This window comes from Myotis lucifugus, unplaced genomic scaffold, assembly GCF_000147115.1.
Source record: "Myotis lucifugus unplaced genomic scaffold, Myoluc2.0 scaffold_579, whole genome shotgun sequence".
Classification (NCBI taxonomy): domain Eukaryota; kingdom Metazoa; phylum Chordata; class Mammalia; order Chiroptera; family Vespertilionidae; genus Myotis; species Myotis lucifugus.
Window position 1 is genome coordinate 1 of NW_005871627.1, and position 11,076 is coordinate 11,076.

An 11,076-nucleotide genomic window follows, 5' to 3' on the forward strand; every position below is an offset into this window, starting at 1 on the left:
GACTGAAAGGTCCCAGGTTCGACTCTGGTCAAGGGCACGTACCTTGGTTGCAGGCACATCCGCAGTGGGGGGTGTGCAGGAGGCAGCTGATCGATGTTTCTCTCTCATCGATGTTTCTAACTCTCTATCCCTCTCCCTTCCTCTCTGTAAAAAATCAATAAAATATATTTTTAAAAAAAAGATAAAACTTGGGGAGAAGAAGGAAGGACTTTATGAGGGTTTATGATTGAATGTTCTACCCACCCAGGAATGCTGGCGCAGGGACTGAGGCCATCGACCTTGTGGTGAGCCTCAGCATACAGACCCTTGTCTGGGAAGAAATGATGTCACCAGGATTTTTAGCCTAAGACTTAAAGTAATCCATTTTAGGGTAATTTAGTGATTCACTGTGGAAGCTTGGGGTTTTCTGCATGGATTTTGAAAACCTAATTAAATTGTTGAGACATTTCCTTACTAAACCTTGTCACATGTATAGCCAGTACACATCTTGGGACGGAATTGTGAGCTAACATTCTATCCTTTGTCATTAACACGTGCAAGCATTAGTGAGTAGCTGCAGCTTTCATCATTGGAGAGCAAGTTGAATCATCCAGGCTCAGTAAATAGGAGGCAGCCTCGTGTCTCTGGAATGACCTCACATTCCCGGTGAAACATCAGTTTTCAAGGGACAAACTCTAGGCACGTCCACCACACCAGGAAATGATTTGAGAGAAAAGAATTTGGGTTAAAATTCAGAGATTAACTATCAGTGTTCCTTAAAAAAGACTTTTCTGAATGAGGAAAGAAAACAGAAAAACATTACTTGTTGGGTTGTGATGATGTAGAATACTGAGGTTGAGACTATGAGAATACATTTTTTTCAACTTAAAAAAATTTTTTTTCAACTTTACTCATAGGCTGGTTTCTTTCTCTTTTTAAAAAAATATTTTTATTGATTTCAGAGAGGGAGAGAGATAGAAACATCAATGATGAGAGAGAATCATGGATCAGCTGCCTCATGCACACCTCACACTGGAGACCAAACCCACAACCCAGGCATGTGTCCTGACTGGGAATCGAACCGTGACCTCTTGGTCATAGGTCGATGCTAAACCATGAGCCACGCCAGCTGGGCCATAGGCTGGTTTCTGATGGTACTGGTAGGATTGACATTTGAGGGAAGAGAGAGAAGCAAGCCTGTGGCTGGAGGACCAGCTTCCCAACTTGCTTAATGGCCAGCGCGGTGGGTCTGGCCCGACCACCCATGGGCACCCTTGGTTAATACTCTGCAGAGCAGAACCCAGGAAATGGAGTGTATGACACACACATTCATCCGCTCTGTCAATTAAAAGACCAATAAACAGGCAGCTTAATAGAACATTATGCTATACATTCATCTGCTCAATATGTCGACTTTTGAGCATTCTCAATTTGTTTATCAGAACAAAGTTTATTCTCTTTTAATTACTTTGCCAACTTATTATTGTGTTCCATGGCTTTTTCAAGAGTTTCTGTGATATAGTTTTCCATGGTGGAGCATGCCCTACCACAATGAATGTTGAACTGGTTTTCGTGACCAAGGGGGCATCGACCTACTTTATGTCATTAGATAAAGTTGAGGAGGGCGAAAAAGATGGGTAGATAGATATAAAATCATTGTAAGGGGGATTTTTTTTTTGCCTGGATTCAATCTAAATACATCTCAAAAAATTGTAAAATAGAATCTACCAGCTAAAACTAATGAGCACAAAACTGCCTTGATTTGGCCCAGGGTGGACAAATAGAACATCTGGCATATTTGGCACCAACGACACAGCTGGCATTGCTGGAAACATTTCTGCAGAAGGTGCAGATGCAGAAATGGGAGAATTGGTACAAACAGTGCAGATGGAGCAGTTGGAACAGATGACAGTGGGCAGAGCTGGCGAGGCTGGCACAGGTGTCATAACCGCAACAGCTGGCACAAGTTGTGACAATCCTGGGATTTCTTAGTACAAGGCACATGTTCGTTTTGGCTTTGGCTGCCGGGAGATAAGAGCATTTTATAATTAGTAAATGTGCCATTTAAAAAAGAACTTTCTCCCCTCCATCCGTAAGGACATCCACCTCCAACTGTCAGAGCTTGGAAGAGGGAGCATTTTTTTGCAAATTAGAATTTCCCCGAGAAAAGCCATCATTGATAAATACCGATTTCATAGGAGAGGCAATCGGATATTTTTTTGTTCTGATATAGATAAAATTCATGAATGAAATTTCTTCAGAGGAGTTTTGTGGGAAATAAAGGCCAGATTTCTGGAAAGAAAAGGATACTTTGCATTGAACCCAAAATTCGTTCTCAAATTAGAAAGCTATTTGTTTGCTAAATATCGTGAATATTTCCCAATTCTATGAAATTTCCTGTGGAATCACACTTGAAGACATGGTACAGAATTTGAAACATGTCTACAGAACAGGTTGGGAAACAAGAAAAAAATGCTGGAATACATAATATGGGGAAATCATGATATTGCCACTTTCCAATACCAATGGGACTTGTTTCTAATTTCATTGAAAATGCTATGATTTGGATTTGAATGAAAAGTACAATATAGAATAATCTTTTGGGCAACGATATTTAATACCAGATGAAAAGTTGAGAGAACAAAGCAACTTGTTTGTTCGCGGCTAGAAATCACTGTTTTCTTCTAATGTTTTTATTGTAACAAAAGTCTGTTCATATTATGGGAAAGCCAAAAACTATTACCTAATTATGAAATAATTTTTAGAAGCCAAATCATGGTTTTAAATCTATACATACATTCTCTTGAACACACAGTCGTAGGTGCTCCATACATTCTATTGGAATAAATGAACCTATGATCAAAATTCAGAATAAAAAATGTCAATAATCATCTTCCATAGTCATGTTCTATTAGAAAGAAACAAAGGGGATTAGTTCTTTAAAGCCTTAAACTTGACAATACATTTTCCCCCGGGGGAAATCATAGATGACAAAGATTCGTTGGCTGTCATCTATTCTATGTCCCCAAGTAAACCCCAAATTCTTTAGGTTTTCTAGTTTATCTTGAACTAAAACCAGCATAATAAATCAGCTTCTATTCATAATCAATGCAACACAGTGGAACGGTGTATTATTGTGTTCCAAGACTTTGAACAATAAGGGTTAATTACTTCTCCCTGGATGTCAATTTCTTGACCATCAAAACCATGCTCTCTTTGTCCCCATATGGCCCTGCATGTTGTTACCTATATTTAATCTTTTAAAAAACCATCAAAAGTCATCGAAACATATGTGATTTCGATGTCTCCATTATTTAGACTGTGTTCTAACCTCATGGCGAACCCAACTTGACTATTCTTATTATTCAGAACTTTAATTCTATCACGTAACTTTAGTTCATTTCTTGACTTGAGATGACAAAAATGTTTGTGCTCAGAACAGGTGAAATACCTTCATTTGTTAACTGTACTTCTGTGACATAGGGTAACTGAAGGGGTGGGGCTTCCTGCTCTCTCCTGCACGGAGGGGATGCCACATGAAAGATTTATTTATTTATTTTAAATATATTTTATTGATTTTTTACAGAGAGCAAGGAAGAGGGATAGAGAGTTAGAAACATCAATGAGAGAGAAACATCAATCAGCTGCCTACTGCACACTCCCTCCTGGGTAGTGCCCGCAACCAAGGTACATGCCCTTGACCAGAATCGAACCTGGAACCCTTGAGTCCGCAGGCCGACGCTTTATCCACTGAATCAAACCGGTTAGGGCAATACATGAAGGGTTTAGAGTGATGGCGAACCTTTTGAGCTCAGCGTGTCAGCATTTTGAAAAACCTTAACTTAACTCTGGTGCCGTGTCACATATAGAAATTTTTTGATATTTGCAACCAGAGTAAAACAAAGACTTATATTTTTGATATTTATTTTGTATGTTTAAATGCCATTTAACAAAGAAAAATCAACCAAAAAAATGAGTTCGCGTGTCACCTCTGACACGCGTGTCATAGGTTTGCCATCACTGGTTTAGATGAACAGGCTGGAAATGCCCACCTTGGACCTCGTCACCTGGTCTGAGACACCGTTTTGTGGCTGAAACCCAGCTGAACATCGCCTCCGATCAATAAAAGACGTCAGAAAAACGATCCATTCTGGGGAGTAACAAACAGGGGTGTTTCCAGGCTTTGGCATTTGAGGAGTCGAGTGAAGTTTTTCTGAAGGATGAGTCATTTCTTTGAGCCTCTGCCTTCCCCGGGCATAAAATGAAAATGAGACATGAAAGATGCAATCTGCTCCAGCAACGTGACTCCTCCATCATTGTCCCAGCCACTCTGTTTCTCAGCACAGGGAAGGCTCCAGTCTATTGGCAGCTCATCACATGGAAATGCCCTTTTCCTTCTCGAGGCTCTGAAACACGGGATGCTTTCATCTACCCTCCAAACAGTTGCTGCGCCTTGTGCCTCTCCACCGTCCCCAGGGCGGCTTTTTGTCTCTGCAACCTGGGATACGTTTTTCCCAGGCTTAAAAAAACACCTATTCTGCCCTAACCGGTTTGGCTCAGTGGACAGAGTGTCGGCCTGCGGACTCAAGGGTCCCAGGTTCGATTCCGGTCAAGGGCATGTACCTTGGTTGCGGGCACATCCCCAGTGGGGAGTGTGCAGCTGATCGATGTTTCTCTCTCATCGATGTTTCTGACTCTCTATCCCTCTCCCTTCCTCTCTGTAAGAAATCAATAAAATATATTTAAAAAACAAAAAGATACCTATTCTGTTGGAGAGGGGCAGGGGGACAAAAATGAAGCACAGCCATTTATCATAAAACCATTTACAGCTCCAAGGGAAATTTATTTTTTCTAATTAATTTTCAAGAGTATATTTATTTTTAAATATGTTTTTATTGATTTCAGAGAGGAAGGGAGAGGGAGAGAGAGAGAGAAACATCAATGATGAGAGAATATCATTGATTGGCTGCCTCCAGCACATCCCACACTGGGGATCGAACTGTGACCTCCTAGACCAGTGATGAGCTCAGCGTGTCAGCATTTTGAAAAACCCTAACTTAACTCTGGTGCCGTGTCACATATAGAAATTTTTTGATATTTGCAACCATAGCAAAACCAAGATTTATATTTTTGATATTTATTTTATATATTTAAATGCCATTTAACAAAGAAAAAATCAATCAAAAAATGAGTTCGCGTGTCACCTCTGACACGCGTGTCATAGGTTCACCATCACTGTCCTAGACAGTGGTCCGCAAACTCATTAGTCAACAGAGCCCAATATCAGCAGTACAATGATTGAAATTTCTTTTGAGAGCCAAATTTTTTAAACTTAAACTATATAGGTAGGTACATTGTTATTAACTTAATTAGGGTACTCCTAAGGCTTAGGAAGAGCCACACTCAAGGGGCCAAAGAGCCGCATGTGGCTCGAGAGCCGAAGTTTGCCGACCACGGTCCTAGCTCATACCACTGAGCCATGCTGGCCAGACCACAGGAAATGTATATGTTGGTTTCAAGAATTGAGGACATTTAATCCCCAGACATCCTCCCTTCCACCTCCCCTTCATTCTCCCTGCGCATCCGCTACAGGCCCTGGACTAGACCTCAGTCCCAGCACTTCTTTGTGGTCCTGAGCGTCGACTCACCCATTGGCTACAGCACCAAGCCTGTTTGTGTTTCCCGCCCTAGACCCACCCCAGAGGCTGTGTGGTGATAATCAGCGCAATGACACAACCACACCACCCACTCCTGGAGTCTGTTGAAAGTGGGGCAGGAGATACAGGTAAGAATTAGGTGGGCCAAAACCGGTTTGGCTCAGTGGATAGAGCGTCGGCCTGCGGACTGAAAGGTCCCAGGTTCGATTCCGGTCAAGGGCATGTACCTGGGTTGCGGGCACATCCCCAGTAGGAGATGTGCAGGAGGCAGCTGATCGATGTTTCTCTCTCATCGATGTTTCTAACTCTCTATCTCTCTCCCTTCCTCTCTGTAAAAAATCAATAAAATACATTTAAAAAAAAAAAAAGAATTAGGTGGGATTTTTTTGTTTGTTTGTTTGTTTTGTTTTGTTTTGGAAATGTAAACCAGAGGAGTCTTATATGGAGATTATTGAGTTCTTGTTTCATTGAAGCTTAGACTTAAGCTTATTATTAGTGATTTGTGGTTTAGGACTTGCAAGCTAATCATTTAAGCTACAATCCAGTCTCCCAAATCATGACGCTGACATCTATCAACGTGTTATGTGAATACACAATTAATTGAAGTATAGATACATTTACTCCTTTAGACATGTTTTAATATGAAAAAAATTAAACTTACAAAATGAGTAGATAGATGTAAGATTATTAACGTTTTGCCAGTTTTTTTCATCTTTCCCCATCGCCCACTCACAGACTCTCACCCTCCCTTTCCTGCACCATGGTAAAGCAAATTCCAATTGTCACTTCACTCTGAAGTGCCTCAGTATTCATTCCTAATGGACAAGGGCAATTTTTAAAAACACAATGACCAAAACTAACAATCCTTTTCCAGTCCCACCTAATTCTTAGTCCGTCTTCAGAGTCCCCTGCTTATCTGCCAGGGGTGTTTATACAGTTCCTTTATCCTGAAGCCTAATGTCCCAGACATTACGTCTCGTAAGTTTATTTTATTCTCTCTTTTTCATTCCATTGATCAGTTGGATAAACCAGGTCGTTTGTCTTTAGAATGTTCTACATTCTGAGTTTGATCAATTGCTTCCCTGTAGAGACATTTAACCTCCCCCTCTGTCACTGCATTTCCTGTACACTAGTATGTATGTATGTATGTATGTATGTATGTATTTATTTACTAGAGGCCCAATGCATGAAATTCATGCAAGAGTAGGCCTTCCTTCCCCCGGCTGCCGGTACCAGCTTCCCTCCATACCCAGGACCCGGGCTTCCCTTGCAGCCCCAGCTTCATCCGGAAGGTCGTCTGGAAGGATGTCCAGAAGGACGTCTGGTCTAATTAGCATATTATGCTTTTATTATTATAGATTTATTTACTTAAATATATTTTTATTGATTTCAGAGAGAGAGGAAGAGAGAGATAGAAACATCAATGATGAGAGAGAATCATTAATCAGCTGCCTCCTGCACGCCTCACCCTGGGGATTGAGCCCACAACCCCAGCATGCCCCTAATCGGGAATTGAACTGTGACCTTCTGGTTCACAGGTCAATGCTCAAACCCTGAGCCATGTCAGCCGGGCTGTACACTGGTATTTAGAGCTGTAGGCTTGATTAGATTCAGGCTCACGTCTTATGTGGGAGCATTGCGTGGTCAGTGCTGTGTCATTACTTCCTATCGCATCATGTGTTGGAACACACACTATCCCGTCGTCCCGTGTTTAGTGATGCTGAGACTGACAGGTGAGTTCAGGTGTGTACAGACTTGATCCTTAGACTATATTCACGAATTCTCAAACTTCGTTTCACATATGGATAGCACAATATCTTCGTAGAATCACCAGGAGTCCTTTAATTGTTAACAAAAATTCTTTGACATTCGTTTTCTCAGAGAACTACCAATGGGCAGTTTTCAAGTTCACAAACACACGTGCACCTGGAATTTTTCCATAGTAGACTACATGCGTGTTTCTTCCTATGCATTGTTGGAGGTCAATCTAAATTATAACACGCTTTGTGGGTCCAAATGCACAGGCCATTTGTGTGGGAAGCCACCTATTGTCTTCACTAGCAGAGAGGTGTGGACAAGGAACCCGGCAGGCCGGTGACCCTTGAAGCCCTGGCAAAGGTCAGAGCTATGCACCCACTGTTTAGTTGAGACAATGGTAGCTGAAGCAACTTCCCTACCTATAGTCATGTAAATCTTTATTGATAAGATAGTCTGCCTGTTACTGGAACTTGCCTGCCTAAGGGCTATGGGTGTATCCCAAACCTAATGAAAAGATGGCAAGGCCTGAGCACAAGGGAAGTCCTTCCCCTTGAGTTGGACTTGCCCGCCTGGCCCCCCAATTTCCAAATTATTACTTGTCTCGTCTCTTTCATTTGTGTGCGGCACCTCTTCCAGATCCTGAACCCTGAACCACGCCGGACGTGGGGGGAATATACAAATGTACACATCTGTAGGTTGGTAAATGAATAATAGATTAGATCACCGATCAGTTAGCAATTGCAGTGATCAGAGTAAATATTTGTAGTCTGCTTAATGTCTGCCATATTTGCCACCAAATTGGCTCACTCGTTCATTAATATGGAACCAGCCTACAGTGACAGGCCCAGTTGGTCCAGGAATGCTAATGGCTAAAGTGATTTAAGTATCCGACTATGTTACTTATTGTTTGGATATTCATCATTGTGATTGTCAGATATCTGATCATTTCAATACGGTAGATATTACATGGCTTGCTTTTCACTTCACATCACTGACAAAGAAGTAGAATAAACGGAAAGGCAGCAAAATATTTGGAAGTACTGACATGATTGATTCATTCCAAAATCTAAACATTCAGCTTGGAAAACCTGTGAAAAGCTGCCTACAAAATTTGATTGTTTTAAATAGATTATTACAGGATAAATACAATTAGAAGTATGTGCCATAGCATATTTAATAGACGTTTCAAATGCCTTAAGATGTTTACTGCTTCTCTGTTTCCTGGTTCTGCTTAAAAGGGAAAGTGTTGCTCTCACTGGTCTAGGATTAATGAGTATAAAATTGAATGCTTTTCTGGTGGTGATTAATGGTGACTATAAACAGTCTCAGTAACAAGAAAACATTGCAAATTGTTGTGGAACCTTAATTATGAGAAATGTCTGATTTCTGGATGAAGTTTGAGGTTTCACTTCCTTTGATGGTGACTACAGTCCTATGGGAGCCGGTACTGGAGCAGAGGAGAGAGATGGGAGAGGGAGAGAGCAAAGGTCTAGGCAAGGCCAAAGCCAGGCATCAGGATCGCTGCTAAAGCCACTCTGTTCCGGAGAGAAAGTCCTTAACTGGCTTTGTCCTCAGGAGCTTCAGTTATCCGGAAGCCCAGGCTTGTCCAAAGTGTTGTGGAAGCTTCTAGTTTGACGCCACCTGCTTCAGGCTTCCGGGAGCTTGCCACAGTCTGTGTTCTGTTAACCCAACAGAGGACACTGGATTGCCTTTATACTGCTCATCTCTCTCAGGCACCTCCCACCTAAAAACATGTTCTTCTTTTAATGCTCACCAGAGAGCTGGATTTTTAATATATATATATATATTTGTATTGATTTCAGAGAGGAAGGGAGAAGGAGAGAGAGAGAAACATCAATGAGGAGAGAGAATCATGGATGGGCTGCTTCCTGCATGCTTCTTATTGGGGGTCAAGCCTGCAACCTGGGCATGCGCCCTGACCGGGAATCCAACCTGGTTCATAGGTCGATGCTCAACCACTGAGCCACACCAGCCGGGCTCAAGTGAAATATATTTAAATGTTAACAAGAAAAATCAGAAAGACGTAAGGAAATATCTTGACACTGTTTCAGTATCAGAGGATCATTTTAAGAAATGCTTGGAATCTGGAAGAACGAAAAGCAATCAGTCTTGGGTTACTGGGAGGTGGGGGAGGATCTGGGGGCTTGCTGGAACACCAGACCTGTAGGATCCCCGCCCCCCTCAAACCTTGGAATCCCGCACTTTTCAGAGCCCCGCCCCCCCTCCCTGCTCAGGCCCACGCCCCCATAGGCCTGCGATCTTTTTCATCATCTGACTCTGAACTTGGGCCGTGTCTTTTTCCTCTTCCTCCTCTCCGCCTCCATCTTCACGACAGACTGCATGTAGTAATTGGTGTCTTTTGTAATTGTTGTATCTCCAAAGCTGTCCATCAAAATAGCGCGAAGTGGCCGAAGCAGCCGTCCCCTGAGCTGGGGGAAGTTAATGGCACGTTCCCAGGCGGTCCCAGGTGGAGGGGTGCGGAGGGCCCCCCGGAATCCCCGTTAGTGCTGTCTTTTCCTGAGCATGTCCATTTGTAACCTGGAAAAAAAAATGTCGTCCACAGCATGTTCATTAGATTTCCAGATGAGAATAAATCAAGAAGCATTGGCAACACACCAGTGAATAAAGAGAAATGCTACCCAGGGTCTCTGAGGTTAAAAAGATGGGAAGGCAAGGCTCCCACAAAATGAGAAGGAAGGCAGACAGGTGTAACCCTAATGCGTCGGAGGGAAAATACACGCCCTAGAAGTGAGCAGCAAGAGGGGGAAATCCAGGAGACAGTAATCCCAGAGAGCGCAGGGGAGCATGGACAGCACATTAGACGTGTTTGCAATATGCCGCCGAAGCTAATGTGAGCTGGGCTGTCTGAGCCCAGACGGCCTGTCACGAGGGGCAGCGGAGTAATTTAGTGCAGTTGAAATATTGTGCGCGGGTCTGTGTGTCTCGGGAGCAGACAGATACAGAGGGAAATCATCATAAAGCAACAACAGTGATGAACAAGCGATGGGCTGATGTACGAGAAAAATAGACCGGGCGACTTGGCTTAAGAAGTGACCAGAATAGCCCTAACCGGTTTGGCTCAGTGGATAGAGCGTCAGCCTGTGGACTCAAGGGTCCCGGGTTCGATTCCGGTCAAGGGCATGTACCTTGGTTGCGGGCACATCCCCAGTAGGAGGTGTGCAGGAGGCAGCTGATGGATGTGTCTCTCTCATCGATGTTTCTAACTCTCTATCCCTCTCCCTTCCTCTCTGTAAAAAATCAATAAAAATATATTTTAACAAAAAAAAAAAAAAAAGAAGTGACCAGAATGGAGCATTGAAATGTAAGGATGTTTTTCCCATCTACTACCTGTGAGTCAAGAATGATTAAACTGGAGTTAGCGTAAAAGGATGTGCTGTAGTCTGAAAGGGAGGACTGACATTTACAAGCAGGAAAACTTCCAGGGAATACAAGCTCTGAGATGATTAAAGTATCTTTTAGGGGAGTCAAGGGAGGCCACGGGTGAGAAATAGAAGTTTACATTGTTGTCATACTTCTCATTCCACAGCCGTTAGATTTACCCTGGCCATGACCTTCCACAATGAAGAGCTATGTCGGAACCTCAGGCATCGCCCGGATGCTCATTGCCTTCAGAGGGCCATTTTAAGTTTGGTCTTAGTAT